At 47.9% G+C, this 23,782-nt stretch overlaps 1 pseudogene; it reads right to left on the bottom strand.

The window, feature by feature from the left end:
* The window catches only part of LOC149356804 (uncharacterized), a 60,248-nt pseudogene extending 49,434 nt beyond the window's left edge, over positions 1–10,814 (bottom strand).
* Between the last annotated feature and the right edge of the window lie 12,968 nt (positions 10,815–23,782).

Here is a 23,782-nt window from a genome sequence, read left to right as displayed (position 1 = left end):
AATGTTATGTCAATAAACACCTGAGTTGTTAGTAAGCGCTTGTCCTGTCTACCTCGTTTCTTTGTGTCGTGTCTTTTGCGCAAAAAACCCACAAATTCTAGAGCCCCGTGTACTGTGCGAGGTCAGTGCATGTTAAAGAACCCAAAGTGGTCGAAATTTCTGGAGCCCTTCACTACGGAGTCCCTCATAGCCTGAGTCGCTTTGGGACTTTAAACCCTCAAAACCAAACCCAACCCAATTTCGCATATATCGGCATTAAATCAATAACGCCATCGCTCCATGCCCTTAAGGCGGAGCTTAAGAGTCCCCTCCAATTTTTTTCCCTCCCCTCCAATGTTTTTTTCTGCTCGATACCGTTGTTATGACGACGAAACGACGTTCTAGTTGAATTTACTCCGGCCTTTACGGGAGGGATTAGCGCTGATGTCTGTATTTGCTAGACGATGCGATGTATGGAAGTTTCCTACCCCGCACAAAACGCGCACACCATTGTTCATCGAAAGTGCGTCATGGTCACAAGCTGTCTGGTGAAGCCTCCATCAAAATGCCGTGATCGAGCAAGCGCTTGAAAATTACACAACACGAGCCGAGGAGTGAGCCGTGTGAGCGACGAGCACAGGCATAACGACGACATACTTTCAGCGGCTAGTTTCTCATACCTATCAAACGGCGGCGCTTCCAGAGATCCTTGGACTCGCCGCTGAATGCTGAAAGCGTGTAGAGTATTCAGTATCCATTAGCGCGGCTTGCAAAGGGCCCTCGGAATCACTTGATTACAGCGTCGTGCAAAAAGCGCGTCCGCACGCGTACAGAGGCCGTTTTGCCATTGTTGGGGACGGCGAGACCTTTGGGCTGTCTGACTCGTTCAGCCCCGCTGGTCCCCGCTCCGAAGGAGGGTGTCCGACTCTACTGTGAAAGAAACTGTACAATAGGTTTATTTTCATATATTTACAGTCGAGATAGGAGGGTCTCGGTAAGAGACCAACAGCCCGTTAAATAGACTTTGTATTCCCTAGATCCCTGGATGGGGAATAAAGTTCGGTGAACGATGTCCAATCATGTGGGCACTTCTGGACACTGGTGGCACCGCCCCAGACAAGAGGCGGTGCTGATGCTCTCTCGCAGCTCAGCCATGGAAAGGGTTAAAGACTGAGTCACCGAACGCTGTGGTGTCGATTTCACCACTGCGGAAAGTCTCCTGTTCGGTGCCTCCCTGGGAAAGGAATTTCACGCCTTTTCCCAGCCGGTGAATGAATGACCTCGTACTCCCCCGCCGGATGCTGGAAACGCGAGACCTCTGCCGAGGTTTCAGCCGTCTTTCATTTAGATCGCCAGCTTGACCTTCCAACATCACTCTGCCTGATGACCCGAGGGTAGTCTGAGACACTTCACGCCGCCGCTGTCGCCGCTGCTTCCACCGCTGCTGCCGCGACCGCCAGTCATCGCCATATCGATGCTTCTTGATGGCTCATCCGCCTTCACCTTGGTCTGCTAAGAATTTTTCCTAGGTCCGAGCTTGCCGACCTCAGCACCACGTACTAGTCCTTCGATTGCCGCTACAAACTGCCGGAGGAAGTGACGTCATGTCACGGGATCGCACTTGGCGTCATCTGCTCAAAGTTGCGCGTACGTAAACCGTATCGCTCTCCTAAGCATCCTAGTTATTAGGGAAAGCCACAACTCTTGCATGCAGGAGGTGGGCTTGGTGCAGTGGTTAGAGAAGTGCAGGCTCAATCTCCTTGTTTCTGGCTGTCAAACTTGTTTTATTTTAGGCAAATTACTGTTGTATTGAATGTCACAGTTGCTAGTGATGCGTCGGCTGCAGCGAGGCTATGTAATGAGTTACGAAAAGAATAGTCGCTATATGGATGGGTGACGCCGTTTGTCGTAAACGCCACAAATCACAAACATTTTCTTTGTAAGAATCAGCGACCACTTGCGCTAAAATTGCAACTTATTGATAAGAGAACATCGCTTTCAGTGAACATGAACTCGGACGAAATAAAATGCCGCAAAGCACGAGAACAGTAGGTGTACGAATGGACTGTCAGTTACGGTCTAGACCAGGGGTTCTCAAACTTTTTTGCTTGGAGGGACCCCAAAAGCCTTCAATAAGTTCCAGGGAACCCCCCCCCCCCCTGCTTTCATTTACCAGCAATATTGTCGAGTGCATTTTTGCAAAGAGATAGTTGCAAAAGTTAAATGTTTATTGCACAGATTAATACAAATGCTAATGTAATGGGTGGTACTGCTTCCCTTTTGAGAGCAAGTCAAAGCGTGGCTCAGTAGCACTCAGAGCCAGTCTCATATCAGCTGCCGGGTCAGGGCCGGTGAGGGTTCTCGCGGAACACAAGAAGACAGCCCGCGGAACCCCTGTGTTCCGCGGAACTCAGTTTGAGAACCCCTGGTCTAGACTTAAACGGTGCAAAGCAGTTGGCTTCTCCGCAATTAATGGACGCTTTTCATTCATCTGATTGCGTTTAGCCAATAGGGGGGCGAGCAGCGCAGGGCAGGGATCGAGGGACCCTGGGACATGATTTCGCAATACGTCACCCGTTGTGCGCTTCCCGCATCACAGGGGGAGATCATGGATATAGAAAGTGTGTCGGAGGTGCGGGGTAGTGGACAGCTTCTTTGAGAGGGGAGCCATACTTATACTCCACGTCAACATTTCTTGGCACCGCTAGCGAAGCTACGGGGGAGAAGCATCTGTAAATGTGTCCCTCCGCCATGTAGTTCGGTGCGTCAGCCTCCACGGAGCCTTTCATTGCAGTTTCAGTTTCGTTTTCGCGGCCAGTTAGAAGCGCTTTCGGCAGCATACTTATCGGAGTCCGATGTCTTCTTTAGAGCGTAGCTCTTAGGCGCCCGTTTCTGCGTTCGCGGCGTCGTCGTTGTCCGTTGTAACTTGCAGTGGACACCCTTAAGCTGCGAAAGCAATGGAGCGGGAGCTTGGAAAAGAGAAGGTAAAAGCGCAACCTCCTCCCCTCCTTAGCAACCGGCGCGCCAGTGGGGGGCGCAGCTGTGCCTAGCAACCGTGACGTCACACAGTAGCGGTAAGCCGAGCGCGCGCGCATCGGCGGTGGCAGCTACACCGCCGCTCCTTCGCCAGACGTCTCGCTGCAGTCGAGTGAGTGAGACGCATGGCTCCGAAGCGGCCCAGGGATTTCGCGCCAAGCGGTTCGGGGAAGCGGCAGAGGAATGGCCAGAAGGCTTTTGCCAAGTACATTTTAGAATTTCCAAAGTGTCTTCGGTATTTTTTATTTATTTTTATTTTTTATTTACACATACTGCAGTCATAGAGACCAAGCAGGGGGGCAACATTCAAAAAGCAAAAATAATATCAACACTACGCAAATCCAGCGTTCCGGCAACAATAAAAGAAGAAAACCAAACAGAGGGCAATGATATTGTTAAGTTTACACATACAATAAGACACTCTTTTCAAAAGCAGCGGCATCCTGAGCCGAAAAGACATTTGCTGGCAGTGAGTTCCATGTTGTGATTGTTCGGGGAAAAAATGAGTTTTTGAACGTATTTGTGCGTGCAAAGTACGGGGTAAGGTTATGGTTGTGGCTATTGCGTGTCTGCCGTGTAGAACGGGGGGATATATAGGGAGCAGGATTAATATTAAATTGACTAGAGTAAAATGAGTACAGAAATTTAAGCCTTGCGAGTGCTCTCCTTCTTTCTAGAGTGCATATGTTCTTCGTAGACATCAGAACGGATGGCGAGATAGAGCTATGGTAAGCGTTAAAAATGAAACGGACGGCTTTTCTTTGGATCATTTCAAGTTTCTTTATATCCTTTTTTAAGTGCGGATCCCATACGACGGAAGCATACTCAAGTTTCGGACGAATTAGTGTGTTGAAGGCAAGTTGTTTAAGTTCAGAGGGAGCGTGTTTTAACTTGTGTCTTAGAAGGCCGAGGTTCCTTGAAGCAGACGAGCAAATGCTATTAATGTGGCTGGACCATGAAAGGCGATTTGTAATGGTGACTCCAAGATATTTGTATTCGCTCACCTGTAGCAGTGGAAGATTGTTTATTGCGTAATTAAAACTGTATGGTGCTTTCTTGTTAGTAACCTGAAGAAGAACCGATTTGTCGCTATTTATTTTCATGGACCAAAGGGTGCACCACTCTAGGACATTATTAAGATTTGACTGCAAGCATTCTTGGTCGGTAGTGCTGCTAATTTTCTTAAACAGAATGCAGTCATCTGCGAATAGTCTAATACTGACTTCGGACGTATTTACGGAGTTAACCAAATCATTGATATAAATAAGGAATAAAAGAGGCCCAAGTACGCTGCCTTGAGGCACACCAGAGGTAACGGGTAAAATACCTGAATGAGATTTTTTAACATCGACGAACTGTTTTCTGTTGGAAAGATAGGTTTTAATCCATTTGACAAGTGCTGTTGGAAGACCAAGATGCTGAAGTTTAAAGATGAGCTTATTGTGCATGACGCGATCAAACGCCTTGCTGAAATCTAAAAAAATGACGTCAACCTGTCCAGCATTGTCAATCGATGAAGCGAATTCATGAACTGTAGTGACGAGCTGAGTAACCGTAGATAAGCCTCTTCTAAAACCATGTTGAAAGGGAGACAGGATGTTATTTTTTTCCAGAAATGACATAAGATATTTAGATATAACATGCTCCATAAGCTTGCAGGTACCTGAAGTTAGCGATATGGGACGGTAATTGTTAACGTTCAAACGATCACCTTTCTTAAAAATTGGAACAACGCGAGCTAAGCGCCAGTCATCAGGGACAACAGAATCTTTTAATGAAAGTTCGAAGAGGCGAGTTAAAATGTGGGCTAATGGTTCGGAATAACGGCGCAGAAACTCATTAGGGATATCATCAGGCCCCACTGCCGATTTCGTTTTTAAGTTTAGCAGCATGTTTAGTACGCCTTCATAGCTTATAAAGTCACCTGATATATCAGATCCAGATACCTGCAGTTCCAAATCTGGATCACTCGAGGCAAAGACAGAATGAAAGAAACTATTGAAGTGATTTGCAATATCCAAAGGAATCTCCGAGACCATGCCGTCAATAGATAGCTGATTTACCTCATCTTTAGAATCACGTAGGTAACGCCAAAACTTCTCAGGGCTCTCTCTTAAGAAGTTGGGCAGTGCCTGCGAAAAGTAGTTTTTTTTTGCTTCGGAAAGCTTAGAAGCTAGCTGAGTTTTCAGCGTGCAAAAACAGGTAGTTTTATGACCGCTTCGTTTAGCGCGTTTAATTTTGCGATGCAAATGAATGATTTCTCTAGTAATCCACGGATTAGGCTTATTTGTACGTACACGCTGGTTGGGAACAAAATTTTCAATGCAAAAGTGAATAGTGTCCTTAAGTGTAGTCCATATTGCTGTGACGTCGCTAGGCAGGTTATCACATAAATCCCAGAGTTTGTCTAGGATCGCAAGATCATCGGCACGTGAAAAAATTTTTACAGTGTTATTGTTCGCTATCTTATGGTTTTTCTGGGCATCAAGCAGCAAAGACAAATGAACGCTTTTGTGATCAGAGATAGCCGTGTCAACATGCACACTGTATTCAGATAAACTAGCGCTGACAAATACCAAATCAAGAATTGAACGAGCGTTACCCACTTCTCTAGTGAAATCAGAGACAGTCTGCACCAAATCACACATCAGCATAATATTCAAAAGAGGGTTGGTTGAATCATTAAAAACACAATCAGGGTTAGCCCAATCAAGTAAAGGAAGGTTGAAATCACCAGCGAGAATAAGGCGGTCATCTTTGAACAAAGACATATGATCATACAGCTCAACCAAGAAATCGGGGGAGGCAGATGGTGGTCTGTACACTGCGCAGACTGTGAACAAACTACCCCAGCAGTTTACCCTAACAAATAAACTCTCATGATCATCTATCTGGTTAAGAACAGTGCCATTCAAACAGTTTTTTATTATGACGGCTACGCCCCCACCACGGGTAGGTCGGTCTCTTCGGAACATTTTATGTGACGCGGGGACAATAACACTGTCAGTAATGCCGTCATGCAACCAAGTTTCGGTAATTATCATTATGTGGGGATCATGGGCCAAAATGAGAAACTCAAGCTGGTCAACTTTATTGGCAATACTCTGTGCATTCAAGTTCACTACCCGTAACTCTTTGGGCGCAGTGGATGCATTCCGTCATGTCTCTACGGCGTTCCTAGAAGGAAGCGCGACGCGTGTGTTGTTAACTTCGTCCCAAACGAACAGGTTACCGTCAATTTTCAACTTATCATAAACAAGATACACCTTTTGTTTATTATCTCTTTCTGCCTTCGAGCTTTCCCAAAGCAGTTTGCGTTTGCGCAGCGTGTGCTGGCTGTAATCGTTTTGCAGGTATATATTGCTACCTTTGAGCTTGCTTACGTTCCGCCAGACGGCTTGTTTTTCATTAAAATCTTGGAAGTACGCAATGACTGGTCTGCGAGTTCCGCTGAGCCCAAGACGGTGAATGCGAGCGACGGACGTGCACTGGACGCCCAGTTTTACACCAAATACATCCGAAATCACCTTAGTTCTCAGTGTTTCTTCACTTTCATCCGGGGATTCATCAATGCCATACACAACAACGTTAGAGCGACGACTGCGGTCCTCAAGATCCGTTAATTTGTCCTTTTGCCAAGTAATAATGCTCTGAAGGGAAGCGGTAGAATTTTCTAAAGTGGCAATCTCAGGGGACTTTACATGCATTTGTTTCAGCTGTCCATCTAAAGAACGCAACCGAGAATCGACATCACGCAACAGTTGCTCGTTTTCTGACACACAGGTTTTAATGGATTCAAGCTCTTTAAAGATTCGAGTCTGACCTTCCAAAATACACTGAAACATATCTTCGACTGAAGGTCCAGGGTTTTGCTCAACATCGCCGCAGAGTAGCATTTTGCACATGAAGTAAAATTCATACACCAGGTTCATATAAGTGCGTGGGCACGGCACAACAACAAGAAAAATTTCGTTGCCAGAACGAACTTTTGAAAAGGAACAACTAACCTGTGTTGTGAAAAAGAATTTCGTGGTAAGCGACATGATGCCAATCGCTTCGCCGCGCCCACTGCCGAAGAACTGCTGTGGAGGCTCTTTTATAGCTGGGTTCAGTGTCGACGTAACGGATGTGCGAATGTCGGGTAGAACAGTATCCGGTTTGCTGGCCAGGAACGGAGGATGCGCAGAAAAGGCAGTGTCCACAGCGCAGCTTGAAACCTTTGGCCATGTACACATGCCGTTGACAGTTGATGAATCGGCGATCACACACAGGAGAACCTGTGTTGTGAAAAAGAATTTCGTGGTAAGCGACATGATGCCAATCGCTTCGCCGCGCCCACTGCCGAAGAACTGCTGTGGAGGCTCTTTTATAGCTGGGTTCAGTGTCGACGTAACGGATGTGCGAATGTCGGGTAGAACAGTATCCGGTTTGCTGGCCAGGAACGGAGGATGCGCAGAAAAGGCAGTGTCCACAGCGCAGCTTGAAACCTTTGGCCATGTACACATGCCGTTGACAGTTGATGAATCGGCGATCACACACAGGAGAACCTGTGTTGTGAAAAAGAATTTCGTGGTAAGCGACATGATGCCAATCGCTTCGCCGCGCCCACTCAACTTTGAGGAAAGGAAATGTGCAGTATCTGTCTCCCACAGCTGCGAAACCAATATAGCGGGGGCTTGGAAAGCAGGGGGTAAAATTTGTAAATTGGTTTTTGAGGAAAATAAATGCGCAGTATCTGTCTCACACATCTCGGTGGACACCTGAACCAGAGGGAAGGCACCTAACTGCCCTCTTCGAACAGTGGACACTTCAATCGTGTGCTTTAAGCTACGTGGCGGTAGTGACAGATGTGCGCTGCATAGTTTAGCATTGACAGCGTTGTGCCAGAAACGCTGCCACCTGCCAGGGTGGCAGGGTGGGTGGGGCTTTAATGTAGATGTAAAGACAAGCGGGAATTTCCTATGCGGGAGAACATCCCGTTCCTCTCGCTCATAACGCCTGCCACAGCTGTGACAACCTCGTGAAATACTTGCGCAGACCTCGTCTTTGAGAACCACGCGTAGGTGCAGCAAGTCGAGCATATATCCATCTATTTCTCCGTCCACAAAGCTTCCTTCATGAAAAACAACAACTGTTAGTCGAGTGTTTCTTGAAGAAGGAATATTTGTGAAAAATAACAAGTTGTCTGTAATTATGCATACATGTCTTGCTCGAATTCCTTGCCTCAATCTATCGAAAAGCTGAAACAGCTGATGAGCTGCGCTCGAATTTCGCATTAGGAAGTAAAGGAATCGACGGTAATTTTTTTTTGGCGCTAAGGTTCACGCGGGCTTTGTAGACATCGTTACTGAAACCGAAAACTTACAGACATTGCTGTTTTCTTTTATATGTGCGCAGCAGCATACAGTGAGATAATCCATTTATAGCTCTTAGCTCAAACATAATTTTCAATAACGAAGTGTCGTACTTTGTAGGTAGCTTAATTACCTGTTTTTACCACTAGAATCCAATCAATAACGTGCGGTAATGCGCAATATTTTGTTAGGTTTCCGTGAAAAATAAAAAGTAAATTGTAAAGAAGAGACAGCGCCTCAACTGATCTTTGCTAATGCTCGTAGAGACTATCTGTATGCGTGTCTAAGTAAGCATTCAATAAACGCTTGGACCAGTAGATACCACCACGTATTTTTATATAGCACAGAAAGCTACATCACATAAGTTTTTCTGTGTAAACACAGCACTGTAGTCGAAAAAATTAGTAATAAAAATATATGGACGCTCCACAACGCTGTCACTACACAACGTGACAATAGTTTTCAGTGAAAATATTAAGAAATTCACCTTACTCAGCAAACTTGCTGTCCTCCTTCCAATTCCTCCACGCCAAGTTATTTCGCTGCTTTAGCCGGGAGAGCTAGATTCCGAGTCCATAGAAATTATAATGGTATCCAGCTGCGTGTCAATTGCTCCATCACGTTCCCTTGCTTCTTCAAGGCGTGCAACATGAACACAGTTCCACGACCAATTTTCTTGTGTAACGATACCCCTTCGTGCACGATTTTCTCCACTACTGACTGAGTTAACGTGGAGTTGTTGGCAGCGACGTAGCCTTTCTCCACACCTGTTAAATTGCGTTAAATTCACAGTGATAAGGAGGCAGAAGGACTACGTCGTGGCCAGCACTCTTTGCCAGAGCATCAATGCGGTACCCATAATATCGATGTTTGTGTTGGTTTACAACCTGCAGCAGCTCCGCCTTTAGCTGGTCGCCCGAAAACGGAATGCTTTTTTCTGTCAACCATGACTCAATGTCACCTTTTCGAGTACGCGAACTTGGTACTTTTTCGAGGTGCACACTATGGTAAGGAGCGTTATCCATCACTATAACACTGTTTTGATAAATGTTCTTCACTAATTGTTCCATGAACCGCTTTTCGAATCGAGCACCTTCCATTCCGGTGTGGTAATCGGCAGTTCCTTTGGTAGCACGAAAGATCAGGCGCGCGTTTTCGACGAATTCATTCTCACTACCGGCGTGCATCACGATCATTTTCCCGCCTTTTGACTCTTGGTGCACGAAGTCCAGTTGTTATGCCTTGGCGAAAGGCTCTTACCTTGACGCCACTGTGGTGTCTGTCCAAACCCTCCCTTTAACGTGGCCTGCATTAACCCAGGCCTCATAAAGGTAATAAATGGTCCTGCAAAAAAGGAAGGTAAATTTATGTGCCGCGCTGTTTTGTGCTCTCATTTCAAGTTGAAAGCAAAATAAAGGAAGCAATGAGCCCAAAGTGATTTTGACGCGCTCTTCGATTTATAAGGGGCAGAGGTTTAAAAAAAGCATATAGACGCAACCGCGAAGTGGTCTCGTCGCTCTAAATCAAAAGTGATCGCAGGGAACGTGAGACGATGCACCTGGACGGTTTTCATCGCGATCACATGGCACAACGAAGCCGCTAGCGCAAGACATTCAACTTACGTATGACCGTACCACTTCGTCTCTTACGCGCCTGCCTATACAGGTTCATCTGAACTGCTTCTGAAATTTCAATGCGCGCTTTTCCATTGTAGTTGTCTTACAATTCTGCAATTACACAACAATACATCTTGTTCCATCCTTGTCTTATTACATAAAGCACGCAGTTATATGTCCAACAATACGCAACAAAAAGCGTACTTGCCTGTGCTTATTTCTTATTTCCCGGATCGTCCGGAGGTACTTTCGTCGCCACACGACCGCCACACGACGATGTCGTCTGTTTACAGGAGGGAAGGGTTCCGCTTGCGCTTCCGGAACGCAAACGCGATACCGTTTAGTATCCTCTGCAACGCACAGACACTTCTGTTCGGGCATATCCATATCGGGGTCATTTACTACGTCCTCCCGTCGCTTGGTCGGCACTTCGTTGCGCATAAAATACTAATGCACTTTGCGCCTCAGAGCAGCGAGAGTGAAAGAGACGTACCGTTCAAGCCGCGTCTTCCCGTTTTTGTTTTTAAACAAGCCCAGGTGATGGCTTCAGCCTTCTTCGCTTTGGAGATTTAAGAGCACCAGAGAGGGCCTCCGCTTTAATACGGGAGACGGCACGCTCACTCACACCGGTGAGCTCGCTGACGTTGCCGCGCACGGATGATACAGAAAGCTGAGGCTGACTGTTCCTTACGCCAGCGTACACGTTGCACAGCATCTCCTTTGTCTGCTTGGACAACCATCGGTTATTCAGTCCCACTTGGATTTTCTTTGGCGAAAGAAGAGAAATAGTTTCGGAAGAACCCGACGGGGAGCGAAGAGCAGACGCCATCCTCTTTCAGCGCGCTGGGTGTTTGAAGACCCGCGATGGCCGCGAACCCAGAAAATGCGGAAGGAAAAAAAATACTTTGTAGTTACCCTTAAACGCTAACGAATCATAGTTATGTTAGAAATGTGCTTAAAATCACAAGTTTTATTATTTCTATTTGTTTCAAGGTTAAATACTAATATTAACCTGGGGATTATATTCATCTGTGCAGGGAGATAATGCGCTTCGCCCCGTAACCTTCCCAGCCATGCCAAAAAAAGTTGACGCGGAGTATAGTGTCAGGTGGCTCTATCCATGTGAAAGAAGGCGTACTTACTCTTAGCTTTTTCCTGTCTCTAGCAGGTGGCCCCAGACGCCTTTTTATTCTAAACAGGGGGGTAAAGCCATGGAGGAAAAAAAATTGAGGAGGGAGCGGCCGGCGACAACCTTCAAGCCTAGTCTTAACAAGTAAAGATATAGTAAAAAAAAGAGAGTGTGTCCCCCGTGATCACGCCACGTGATAGCGTGCGGTAAAATCTAGCCCCGCTGCGCGCGCGCATGCGCAGATTAGCGCGGCAGACTGACTGTAGATCAACCTCCTTGCTGTAGACGCCCGCGCCGCGGGTCGCCCATACGCGCGCACTAAAACATACCAGAATCAAAACATAAAGGACAGACTCGGAGAGCGAAAAACTGAGGGAGAAAACGGCTTCGTAAACACTCGGCTTGCGAACGCTGGCCGCGTGACGTCACGCTCCCTCCTTAGTTTTTTTGCCTCCATGGGTAAAGCTGAGCTCGCAAAGCGGTCCACGCATGTAAGTCGCCATCTTGAACGCCATCTTACAACACACTATTGTGGCCAGCATAGTTTTAAGGCGAAAGCTTGTAATGTCTCATCGTTGTAAGCAGCAGTTGTCGACAGAAATGTCACGCTTTTCAATTGGTCGAAACGGCCGAGATGTCACAGTGCGCGAATTTCAAACGGGGCCAATTGTACTTTGGCTAGTAACCATGCAACCAATTGAAGGGATCATAGAGTGATGCTTTAAGTCAGTGGGACTGAGCTTAGTTAATTGCTTAATTACCCAATTAGCTTAATTAGCTTGATAGTCAGGCCATATAAATAAATAAAATCGAGTAGGAAATTGGTCGAGCTCGGGAATCGAACCCCGGTCTTCGGCGTGCGAGACGAGCATGCTATCCACTCCGCCATGCCAGCTCGATGGTTTGGAATGAACAAAGGCACGTCTAATGAATGCGGTGTCTCCGCTCACTCCCATCCTCCTCCCTTCCCTTCCGGCGAGGTTTAGGTGTCCACCGAGATATTAGAGACAGATACATTTCCTTTCCTCAAAAAACTGACGAGCGAGGCGTAGAACCGAATGGGCAATGGCGTTCTCTGGACTCCCTGGCAGCGTTGCAAGATGATGTCGCGTTCCACTCTTAGAGGCGAAGCTTAACATCTTAACCACACATCAGTGACCACACTTTAAGTCAAAAAATTGCCCCCCTGAATTTTGACAGGTGTTCACCGAGATATGTGAGACAGTTACTGCGTAATTTCCTTTCCTCAAATACAATTTTCATTTTCTTCATTACGGGCCCTCTTTGCCTCCTTTCACTCCCACTTCCTCCCTTCCTCTACGGTGCGGTTCATGTGTCCACCGAGATGGCAGAGAATTACTGCTCCATTTCCTTTCCTCAAAAAGCGTTGCGTTCAAAGGGCAAGGCATCGCGCCCAACGGGTGGTGGCGTTCCGTGGACTCCCTGGCAGCGCTACAACAAGCTGTCGCGTTCCACTGCTAAAGGCGAAGCTTAAGCGTCATTAATCCGCAGTTAATTAGCGTTCAGGCATTAATCAGTAATTAACCATTAATTAGTGATTTGTCATATAACTTAGTAATTAGTACTCAATTATATGTGACGCCAACACTGCCACAGAAGCAGCGAAAGTGGTTCGGAAAACGCTTTCGCCTCTACGCACTTTAGACAATCAAAGTGCCCCCTGAATTTTTTCTCGCAGAGTCAAGGATGGGTGAAGCTTGAGTTTGAATTCGGAAAACTGCGGCAGAGATAATGTATTTTCAATGTTTTAAACTCATTTTGTAATCTTTAGCATACTGATTGTGGTCATTTCTTTTAACATCGGACGATTGCAAACATGTTCACAAGTGAACTGAATAAACGATCTCGGAGTTTAGGATTTAAACTTCTGCTTTCGAACCTGATTTCAAGGCACTTAATTCAAGGAGCTGCATACGACAAGGAGTCAATCGCGCTCTCGTTCAGCGCGATGCCACCTTGGTGCGTTGATGCATGGCAAAAGCTCCAAAAGGATCGGGCACTTTGCATCATTTGTGAGTAAACGTGGGAAGAGATACATATGCACATTTCACGACAACTGTGTACTGTAAAGCGTGTGAATGAAAATATCCCGCTCTTGGAACTCTCTTTAAAGGCGGATGACACCAAGCGAATGAACCTTGCAGCGGTTTACTTTTTCACGGCATTCGACTTTCTTAACGCCATTGCCTCAATCTGCTTGACAGAGAACACATTGGCGATACTTATAAATGATGCAGGTGTTCTTGCTTAAATGCCTTTTATTACGATTTTCATCACTAATCCATGCGGTAATTAAGGTAACACTGTTGAAATGAACGGCCGCGCAACGACAACGGCACAAGAAAGCCATGCTCAGTCTACCAATTTTTTATTTTACGGAAAAGAGGCACACTTATGATCCTCAGCTCAAGCATCTGACAGCGCATTATTGCTCCGAACACAGCCAGTGGCAGGAAATGGGCATGTAAACAAGACAGCATACATGTAATCGCAGGAGCCTTCTTATCCCGTGCGTATAAAGTACTTGCGGCACTAGCTTCTCATAAATAGGTTTTGAAACCAAACAGAGGAATAAAAAATATCTCAGCAAAAAAGCAGTGTCACACATTAGAAGCAAAAGCAGTCATAAACAACAAAATAATAACAAAAACCCACCACAACAACCAAGCAAGCACCCAAAATTTAATGCGCACAATGCTGGACATGAAACGAAGGTTTCTCGAGCGGTACATGGCGTTTCATGCATTTCTGCCTCCACCTTGTTTCACTCGTTCGTGATGAAGCTCTGAGCGTTGCTGCGTACGAAAAATCCCATTATGAGCTCGTCTCGCGCCAGAAAAGACACGGCACCGTCTTCCTCGGCGAAGGAGAAAGATAAAAAAATAAACGCGAGAGGCCCGCGGTACTCTAACAAACCTTCGACATATAATATAACAAAACGCTGAACATTCAAAACAAACCAGGCAGAGCAGTTGCTCCATTTACCTTGGGCATTCATTTCCTTTGCGAATTGCGTTCGCCCTTTTGGGGCCAAAGCAAATTTCTGACGTGCATTTGCACTCGACAACAGACGACATGCAAAATCCCGTGCGCTCTACAGACGAAATACACTCCAGCGCGTCACAATCGCGGTACTAGCCTTCAAATAACAATTCAGAAGTCACAAGCCACCTATATGAAATTACAGTCGGTATGCGACACTGCATACCATTGAAAACGATCCAAACGCGACGATTTTGCCGTTGTTTACAGCAGTTTAGAGCAGTCGAGAGCTACTCTGCATACCGCCATCTTCCCACGGACTACGTTGCCAGGTTCCAACTCCGTTCTTTGCCCAGATTTAGAAAGTGACAAAACAGCTCGCAACACACGCAAACCGTTGTGTGATGGCTGCGTTCATGCGTTGCCCACTGGAATGCATGGGCTCAATGGGCAGCTTTCCCTCTAGAGTTGGTTGTATTAACTCTATGGCGGTATGCGGAGTAGCTCCCGACTTCTGTAAACAACTGGAAAATCGTTGCGTTTGGATCATTTTCAATGGTACACAGTGTCGCATATCGACTGTAATTTCATATAGGTGGCTTGTGTCTTCTGATTTGTTATTTGAAGGCAAGTATCGCGATTGTGACGCGCTTAGAGTATATTTCGTCTGTAGCCGTAGAGCGCGCGGGATTTTGCATGTCCTCTGCCGAGTGCAAATACACGTCGGAAATTTGCGTTGGCCCGAAAAGGACGAACACAGTTCGCAAAGGAAACGAATGCTAAGGTAAATGGAGCAAATGCTCTGTTTAGTTTGTTTTGAATGTTCAGCGTTTTGTTATATTAAATGTCGAAGGTTTGTTAAACTACCGCGGGCCTCTCGAATTTTTTTTATCTTTCTCCTTCGCCGAGGGAGACGGTGCCGTGTCTTTTCTGGCGCGGGACGAGCTCATGATGGGTTTTTTCGTACGCAACAACTCTCAGAGCTACATTACGAACGACTGAAACAAGGTGGAGGCAGAAATGTATGAAACGGCATGTACCGCTCGAGAAACTTTCGTTCCATGTCTAGCATTGTGCGCACTAAATTGTGGGTGCTTGGTTAGTTGTTCTGGTGCTTTTGTGTTGTGTGTTTTTGCTTCTAATGTATGACACTACGTTTTTGCTGAGATTTTTTTTTATTCCTGTGTTTGATTTCAAAACCTGTTTTTGAGAAGCTAGTGCCGCTAGTACTTTATACGCTCGGGATAAGAACGGTCCTGAAATTACATGTATGCTGTCTTGTTTTCATGCCGATTTCCTGTCACTGGCTCTGTTCGGAGCGATAATGCGCTGTGTCACATGCTTGAGCTGAGGATCATAAGTGTGCCTCTTTTCCGTCTAATAAACAGTTGTTAGAGTGCGCATGTGTTGTCCTTCTTCTTACGCCTTTGTCGTTGCGTGGCCGTTCATTTCAACAGCGTTACCTTTAATTAACGCATGCATTAGTGCTGAAAAACGTAATAAAAACGCATTTAAGCAAGAACACCTACATCCTTCATAAGTAGCACCAATGTGTACTCTGTCAATCAGATTGTGGCAATGGCGTTAAGAAAGCCGAATACCGTGAAAAAGTAAACGGCAGCAAGGTTCATTCGCCTGGTGTCATTCGCCTTTAAAGAGAGTTCCGAAAGCGGGAGATTTTCGTTCACACGCATTGAACTACACAGTTGTCGCGAAATGTGCATTTGTATCACTTCCCACATTTTCTAACAAATGATGCGAAATGCCCGATCCTTTTGGAGCTTTTGCCATGCATCAACGCACGAAGGTGGCATCGCGGTGCACGAGAGCGCGAGTCACCCCTTGTCGTATGCAAATCCTTGCATTAAGTGCCTTCATCCCACAGCTCAAGCAATTTGAAATCGGATTCGAAGGCAGAAGTTTAAAACCGAAACTCAGAGAGCGTTTCAGTTTATTCTTGAACATGTTCACAATTGTCCGATATTAAAAGAAATGACCACAATTAGTGTGCTAAAATTACAAAATTTGTTTAAAACATAGAAAATACGCGTAAGAGTGACATATAATTGTTTTCTATCCCGCAGTATTCCGAATTGAAGTTCAAACTTCACCCATTCTTGACTTTTGGAGAAAAAACTGTGCTGGCCACACTAATGTGTTGTAAGATGGCGTCCAAGATGGCGACTTACATGCGTGGACCGCTTTGCTAGCTCAGCTTTACCCCCCTGCTATACAGCTCCCGAACTGCGCCTGGCGTAGCATCGCCGATCTGACGTATCCGACCAGAACCGGCTCTCGCCCGCGCGTCGAGAACGTCAGAGTATAAACGCGCCTTTATATTATTACGGGGGGTTAGCCCAGCGGCAGACGGTACAGGCCACAGTCAGAAGGCACACCGAGCTAAATCACTCCAGCACAAACTGCCGCGTCCTCGTCGTCGTTCACTGCCGAACGTCCCAAAACAACGTCGTCTTCTCCTAGCAACTATGCACCGTAACACTACCCCTCCCCCCTCCTCCGCCGGGCGGAAGGAAGCACAGTCCCTGGGTGTCCTAAGATGGTGGGTTTGGATGGTAGGGCTTAAGACGGGCGACGTGTACGAGCTGTGTGGAGGAGGCCGCACGAGGAGTGTGGGGTTGCAGGGGCGCGATCTCGTAGGTGACATCGCTCAGTTGCCGCAAGACGCGGTAAGGACCCACGTAACGAGGCAGCAACTTCTCACACAGGCCCACACGACGCGCAGGGAGCCAGAGGAGTACGAGGGAGTCGGGAGGGTAATGGGCGTCACGGTGATGAAGGTCGTACCGTCGTTTTTGAGCGACTTGTGAAGCGTCGAGGCGATCTCGAGCGATTTGGCGGGCGGCGTCAGCTCGGGCAATGGCGTCACCAGCGTAACTGCTGGTACAAGGGTCGTGAGGCAGGAGGCTGTCGAAGGGTAGCAACGGGTCGCGGCCAAAGAGCAGGTAGAAGGGAGAGTAGCCGGCGGTATCGTGGCGTGTGGAATTGTAGGCGAACGTCACGAAAGGTAAGCTGACGTCCCAGTCTCGATGGTGGTCTGAGACATACATAGACAGCATGTCCGTCAGGGTGCGATTAAGACGCTCAGTAAGGCCGTTGGTCTGAGGATGGTAGGCCGTCGTGAACTTGTGGCGGGTAGAGCAGGAGCGCAGAAGGTCGTGGACCACTTTAGAAAGAAAGCAGGGGCCGCGATCCGTAAGCAGTTGACGAGGAGCGCCATGAAGTAGGACGACGTCATGGAGAAGAAAGTCGGCGACATCGGAGGCACAGCTGGTAGGGATAGCGCGCGTGATAGCGTACCGGGTAGTGTAATCGGTCGCAACGGCAATCCACTTGTTCCCGGATGTTGATGGGGGGAAAGGACCAAGCAGGTCGAGACCAACACGGAAAAATGGGTCAGTCGGGATGTCGATGGGCTGAAGCTGGCCACTGGGTGGAAGTGGGGGCGTTTTCCGGCGCTGGCATTGATCACAAGCAGCAACATAACCGCGGACAGAGCGGTAAAGGCCAGGCCAGAAGAACCGCCTGCGCACGCTGTCGTACGTGCGTGAGACGCCTAGGTGCCCGGCAGTAGGAGCGTCATGAAGTTGGGCAAGTACTGCGGAGCGGAGATGGGTCGGGACGACGAGCAGGAGGTCGGCGCCATCTGGGTGCATATTGCGCCGGTACTAAATATCGTGATGCAGCACGAACATTCGTAGAGCAGGATCGGAAGGGTCGCTGCGGAGGCGGTCGACTATGAGGCGCAGAGTTGGATCACGGCGCTGCTCGTCACCAATGTTCAGAAAGTCTGATACGGACAGTACACAGTCGTCGGTATCACGTGCGTGGGAGTCAGGGGGATCGACAGGATGGCGGGACAGACAGTCAGCGTCTTGGTGCAGCTGGCCGGACTTGTAGACAACATTAAATGCGTATTCTTGCAAACGCAAGGCCCAGCGACCCAGACGTCCTGTAGGGTCTTTAAGAGAGGACAGCCAACACAAAGCATGGTGATCCGTAACTACGCAGAAGGGCCTTCCAAACAAATAAGGGCGGAATTTTGTTAACGCCCAAACAAGAGCAAGGCACTCCCGCTCCGTAATAGAGTAGTTACGTTCGGAAGGAGAGAGCAGGCGGCTGGCGTAAGCAATCACACGAAAGTGCTCGTGTTGCCGCTGCGCAAGAATGGCGCCAATACCATGGCCACTGGCGTCTGTGCGAAGTTCCGTAGGCGCAGATGGGTCGAAATGGGCCAACACAGGTGGAGCCGTGAGGGCCGCAACAAGTGCCGTGAAGGAGCGAGCTTGGTCAAGGCCCCAGGAGAAAGGGACATCCTTCTTCAGGAGGGTGGTAAGGGGACGGGCCGTGTCGGCGAAGTTCGGGATAAACCGGCGAAAATACGAGCAGAGCCCGAGGAAACTGCGCACATCGCTCAAGGAACGGGGAGTGGGGAACTCACGAACGGCACGAACTTTGTCAGGGTCGGGCTTTACACCAGACGCATCAACCAAGTGGCCGAGGACCTTAATTTGGCGCTGGCCAAAGGTGCACTTCTTGGAGTTCAGTTCGAGACCAGCGCGACGGAAGACCTCAAGGATAGTAGCAAGACGGCGTATGTGGCTTTCGAACGTTGAGGAGAAAACGACAACGTCATCTAGGTAGCACAAGCACGTTGTCCATTTGAAGCCACGCAGAAGCGAGTCCATCATGCGCTCGAAGGTGGCAGGAGCGTTGCAGAGGCCGAAAGGCATAACTTTGAATTGGTACAGCCCATCGGGGGTGATAAAGGCAGTCTTCTCACGATCCCGTTCGTCAACAGCGATTTGCCAGTAGCCCGAACGGAGATCAATAGAAGAAAAGTAGCTGGCACCATGTAGACATGGCGCCGTGTAGACATCGTCTGTGGCGTTCTTCTCGTTCGCGCGATCGGGACGATCGCTTCGTGGCCCCGAGTCATGTGACGGACTAGAAGACGACGAAGCGGGCAGTGGCATGGGCAGGAGCGCTCGTGCTAGGCTCGCAGACATTAAATCATATCATCGCCATCGGTCATGCAGTCCTTTCTTCATCGCTTGCCGTCACGTAACAATATGGCCGCCGCTGCCGCTCAGGCGTTCTCGCAACGCCTGCGAAAGAACCTTCTCCTCTTGGGACGGCGGCGGCCACCGCGCGGCAGCGGCGAGGGGTAAACCGGTGGCGAGGAGGAGAAGTGGCGACGCAGCACGCCGCGTCGGCGCCGAGGGGTGGCTCACGCGAAGCGCGGTGTTGACGAGCCTAGCGAAGCTTTGAGCTTCAAAATTGAGTTAATTCCACATGCCGATGCATGTTGTGGAATATACAGATATCCTTCACCGGCCCCGCGCCGAGTCACGCGACGAGAGCGCGCGCCGCCGGGCGTGGGGAGAGGGGGCACCCGGCCACTCTCTTCATTCCCAGCTGGGGCTTGACGTGACGACTACGCAGTGGCACTGTGGGGGAGGGGTCAATGTCTTACCTTGAGCGCGACCGGTCGCCTCAAGAAAGGGATGTCGGAGGGAATAAAAGAGGAGCAGCGGGCGGCGAGAAGGGCTCTCTCCTGCCGCTGCGATCCTGCGAGTTGTTCCCCCGACGTACCCCTTGCCTGCCCGCGCCTCCTGGACGACCACACGCCGGTCGACGAGGACTTGGTGAGCTGCTGAACCTATTTTTATCCGATATAACATTCTTCTGCAGTGTGCTTGCCTTGCCTTAGGTTAATAAACTGTTTCCTAGCGTACTCTTTCGTTGCCTATTTCATCCGAACCTGCCGTGGCTGCGACTTTTGCTACGGGTTGGGGACACGAGCCGCGTACGAGAACGCGCGCGCTTAGCCGGCACGGAAGCTCGCCTTCCCGGCCGGCTGGACACGGAGCGACCCCATAATATTTACTAATATCTTGCGTACAATGAAAAATAAAGACATATACGATATAGAGCCTTTAATATGTACGAGTAATTTCCAAAGAGCGCTACGGTTTATCTTGTAGCTTCATTTAGAAGTTCTTCATTTTACATCCTTCATTTCAAACTTACAGCTAATTTGTTGCCAACGTCTGGTAATAGGGTAGCTGTATGATAAAACTTGGTACTGAACTACGCATAAATCTACAATTTTACAATATACAACAACTGCACACTATTTTTCGTATCTATTGAAATCTAGGTAATTTTTTGTTGCAAATGGGGGAGAAGCGGCTCTAGAGGTTGGCAGCACTGCAGTCAGCAGTCCGGATCGATGCGCTTGGAGGGCAGATTGGATGGTCTAGTCAGTCCACACTCGACTTCGCGTGTGGCCGGCGTTGACACACGTTTTGTCGGTGAAGAAAATAGGCCTACTCTGGCGTTGCAGCTCCGCTATCTGGCGCAGGTGCCGGCGGCGACACTGCACAATGTGCGTCGCTTTGGTTAGCATCGCATTCTGAGAGCGCTTCTTGTATCGGAAGCCAAGTTTCTTCAGCATAGCCGTTGTGGACACAGTCAGTAGCGTGTCGTCCTTTTCGAAATGCGCCACCACCTTCGCGATAGTTGGAACCTCCCATCTCTGGAAAAATCTGTGTGGAACCCTTCGCAACACCCTCAGGTCAAAACCGTCCAGCTTCTTCGTCCGCTCGCGACCTCACGACCTCTTCCGCCAGAACGCTTCTTCGGTGACAACACTCGGCCCGCCTTCAACGTCTGCGTTGCCCACTGGTAAAGCGTTCACTCGCTCACTTGCGTGAGTTTTGCCGTCTTCTTGATGGGCGCATTTGTACTCGAAGTGCCCCCGCACTCGACGCGAAACGCTTCAGGAACATTTAAAGTCACCTGCTTCGCCTGCTTGGGAAAACAGCGCACTGTCGGTGTACAGCGCACAGGAGACACAACCGACTCGACGTACTCCATGTTGGAAAATGGCGACGCATCACTACCTAGCAGCAGGCCACCGCATAGCTGTGTCCTTACGGTCTTTGTCTATTAATATCATTAGTGATTGCAACACTCTCTACCATTTAAATATACCTGTCCAAACTATGTTTTAAGTTGCTATGCTTTTTGTTTTTATTATTAGTCATACACCGCTCAAATATTCGAGGGACTATTTTTTGTGTTCCTGCAGCCCTGATTGGACGAGAGAGCTCCGTAGTGCTGCAAACATCTTGTGAGACGAAGTATAGTAGCCCACTCGGGAGGCCAGTAAACCCCGAAACTTGAGAAAATCCGGTAGTCAGTACGGAGTAAAGGTTAAAATTATAGTGCTCGCCCTCTACGGAGGCCAGGAAAGGAGCTGAAAGGGATCAGATATACGGAAAAAATTCCGCTATGCCTATTTCCTCCTAATTCCATAACCCCATCTCTATATCCCATCCCTACCAGCTACTTCTCAAGGGAGTCTCCCCGGGCCCGCTCCTTCGGCTGTGGGTCGCTTTAGTAGCTCCTCCCCCTATTATTTTATTTCTTCCACCTTCTATTTAATTACATTGAAGTGAGTTACAATTGAGTTAACCCTGTGTACGGAAGTGGTGCAGGGAGGGACTATTATTTTTAACTAATTTATTTCGCCCCAATTTATTTTTTGCCCCCTCACCAGTGACGGATATACCACCTTCGCTCATTTTTCTTGTAGTTTATAATTTGTAGGGGTTTAACGTCCCACAGCAACAAAGTCTATGAGGGACAAATTATCTCGGCTACAGTTAGTGCCAGGTGATGGGTTCGACTCGCCGCCTGAAGCGTGGCAGCGCAAGTTGATCTCTTCGTTCAGTGCAAGCTAAGGAAACAAAATCAGTTTTTCTTGTAGTAGGGGACATCTTAACATTACAGCTATTTATGCACGTACAAACACCTTCAAATACAATTTTTCTCCACAAACAATTTTGAAATGCAATACCAGGTATGAACCGTTTGCTCTAATTAAACCAATTTTTTCCTGTGCTTTATCTTCGTCCCAAACCTTCGTCCCTAATTTCCATTCCTAATCGTCCGTAACTTTCGTCCCTAATTCTTTGTATATTTTTGCAGTATATTGTATATCCTCTGCTACAGGCACACCGTAGCAGCAGTGTGTGTAAATAGCAAAATAAATAAATCAAATCCATTTTACTCTCTCGTCAGCTCTCCGAAGTTTACTTATTCTTTATAGCTGTTTCCATTGCTTTCAACAACGTTTCCTTGTTTATTGGACCGAGTTCATTAACCAGCTCGATTAGATATGGATTTAGAAATGTTTGCTTATGCCTTTTCTAGTTAACATTTGTCAGTTCTAGGCTGCTGTCTATTAAGCTGTCCTATGTTGTTCCCTCATTTGGGGAGATTACCCTATTGTCACTCCTAAATTACTCCCCTATGACTTATCTAATGTAGATCACAGCTTCGTGTCGCTCTAAATATTTTCCCTAGGCATCTTGAATCCATTCCTGTTTTCTTTGATTCTTTTTACCCGGCCAACTTATATGGCTCCAGAATTTTCTTGGGCGCCCCTTCAGCTCAAACGTCAACTTCTGCCATACAGCGATCAGTGCACTGCTTTATTTCACCCTTGACAAGGAGATGTACTTCCGGTTTCTTCTGTCGATAAGATATCCATTGGCGGTCGAATTTCGATGCAGGCGAAATTCTAGAGACCCGTGTACTGTTAAAGAACCCCAAGTGGTAGAAATTTCTGGAGCCCTTCACTACAGCGTCCCTCATAGCCTTAGTCGGTTTGGGACGTTAAACATTAAACCGTTAACCCCATAAACCGTTAAACCATCAACCATTGTTGGTCTATTTCCTCTTGAGATATGTTTTCCTTATTTGCCTCTCTGTTCTCCCTTCACGCCACTCGTCGCTATAACAAGACTAAAACAGCGCACCTCCCCAAGGACGACGGAAGACACAGCCTTCCTTGTTTGAAGGCCTCCTTAATTTCCTTATTCAACCAACTTCGTGGCTTCATCTTTCCTTTCCGTCGGTTTTCACTTTTATTTGCTTCATTTGTAGTTATGAGTAGTTCTGATTATATCCCACCTTTCCATGGAGCGTTTCACTAGTGCTTGGTGAACGCCTCCCGCTATGGGCGCTTTTTATTCGTCGTTCAATCTTGAGTTCCCTTTGTCTCTTTAGGGCATTTCTCTTTTGACCAGGGCTCCCATCTGCAGACTAACACTTTCATGAACACTTTCCAGGCTCCGCTCATACTCTTTGTCTATGTCTGTTTTTGCGAGATTGCTGTAGATTCCTTGCAACATTAGGCAGTAGTCAGTGGCCGTTTCCCGGTTCCAGAATCCCGACGGGATTTTTAGTTTCCCAATTTACACTACTCCCTACACACCCATCTCTTTCCCAGACCCAGCACAGTCTCCGATCTATCCCCCTAACCTCCGCATCGCACCCATTTCACGCAACATGTCCGCACACACACACGCAGGCCGCCGCCAGGCATACGCATACAGCCACAAGCCACCTTTGGACGCTGCGGCGGTGGCCTACACAGACGCCTGTCTCACGGAAACCGCGGGCTCCACAGCAGCCTTCTTCCTCCACCCTTCCCTCTCTACAACCAGCACTCACACAACCGGTCCATACACATCCCCACCCTCCACGTTCGCCCTAGAAATACACGGGATCGCCGATGCCATCACACACTTTGCCACCCTAACCCCCGCCCCCCAATACGTTGTATATACAGA

The sequence above is a fragment of the Amblyomma mixtum genome, chromosome 3 (genome assembly GCF_055824585.1).
Source record: "Amblyomma mixtum isolate Tamu chromosome 3, ASM5582458v1, whole genome shotgun sequence".
Lineage (NCBI taxonomy): Eukaryota > Metazoa > Arthropoda > Arachnida > Ixodida > Ixodidae > Amblyomma > Amblyomma mixtum.
Note: the sequence above shows the minus strand (reverse complement) of the source record. Positions and strands in the feature narration are given on the sequence as shown.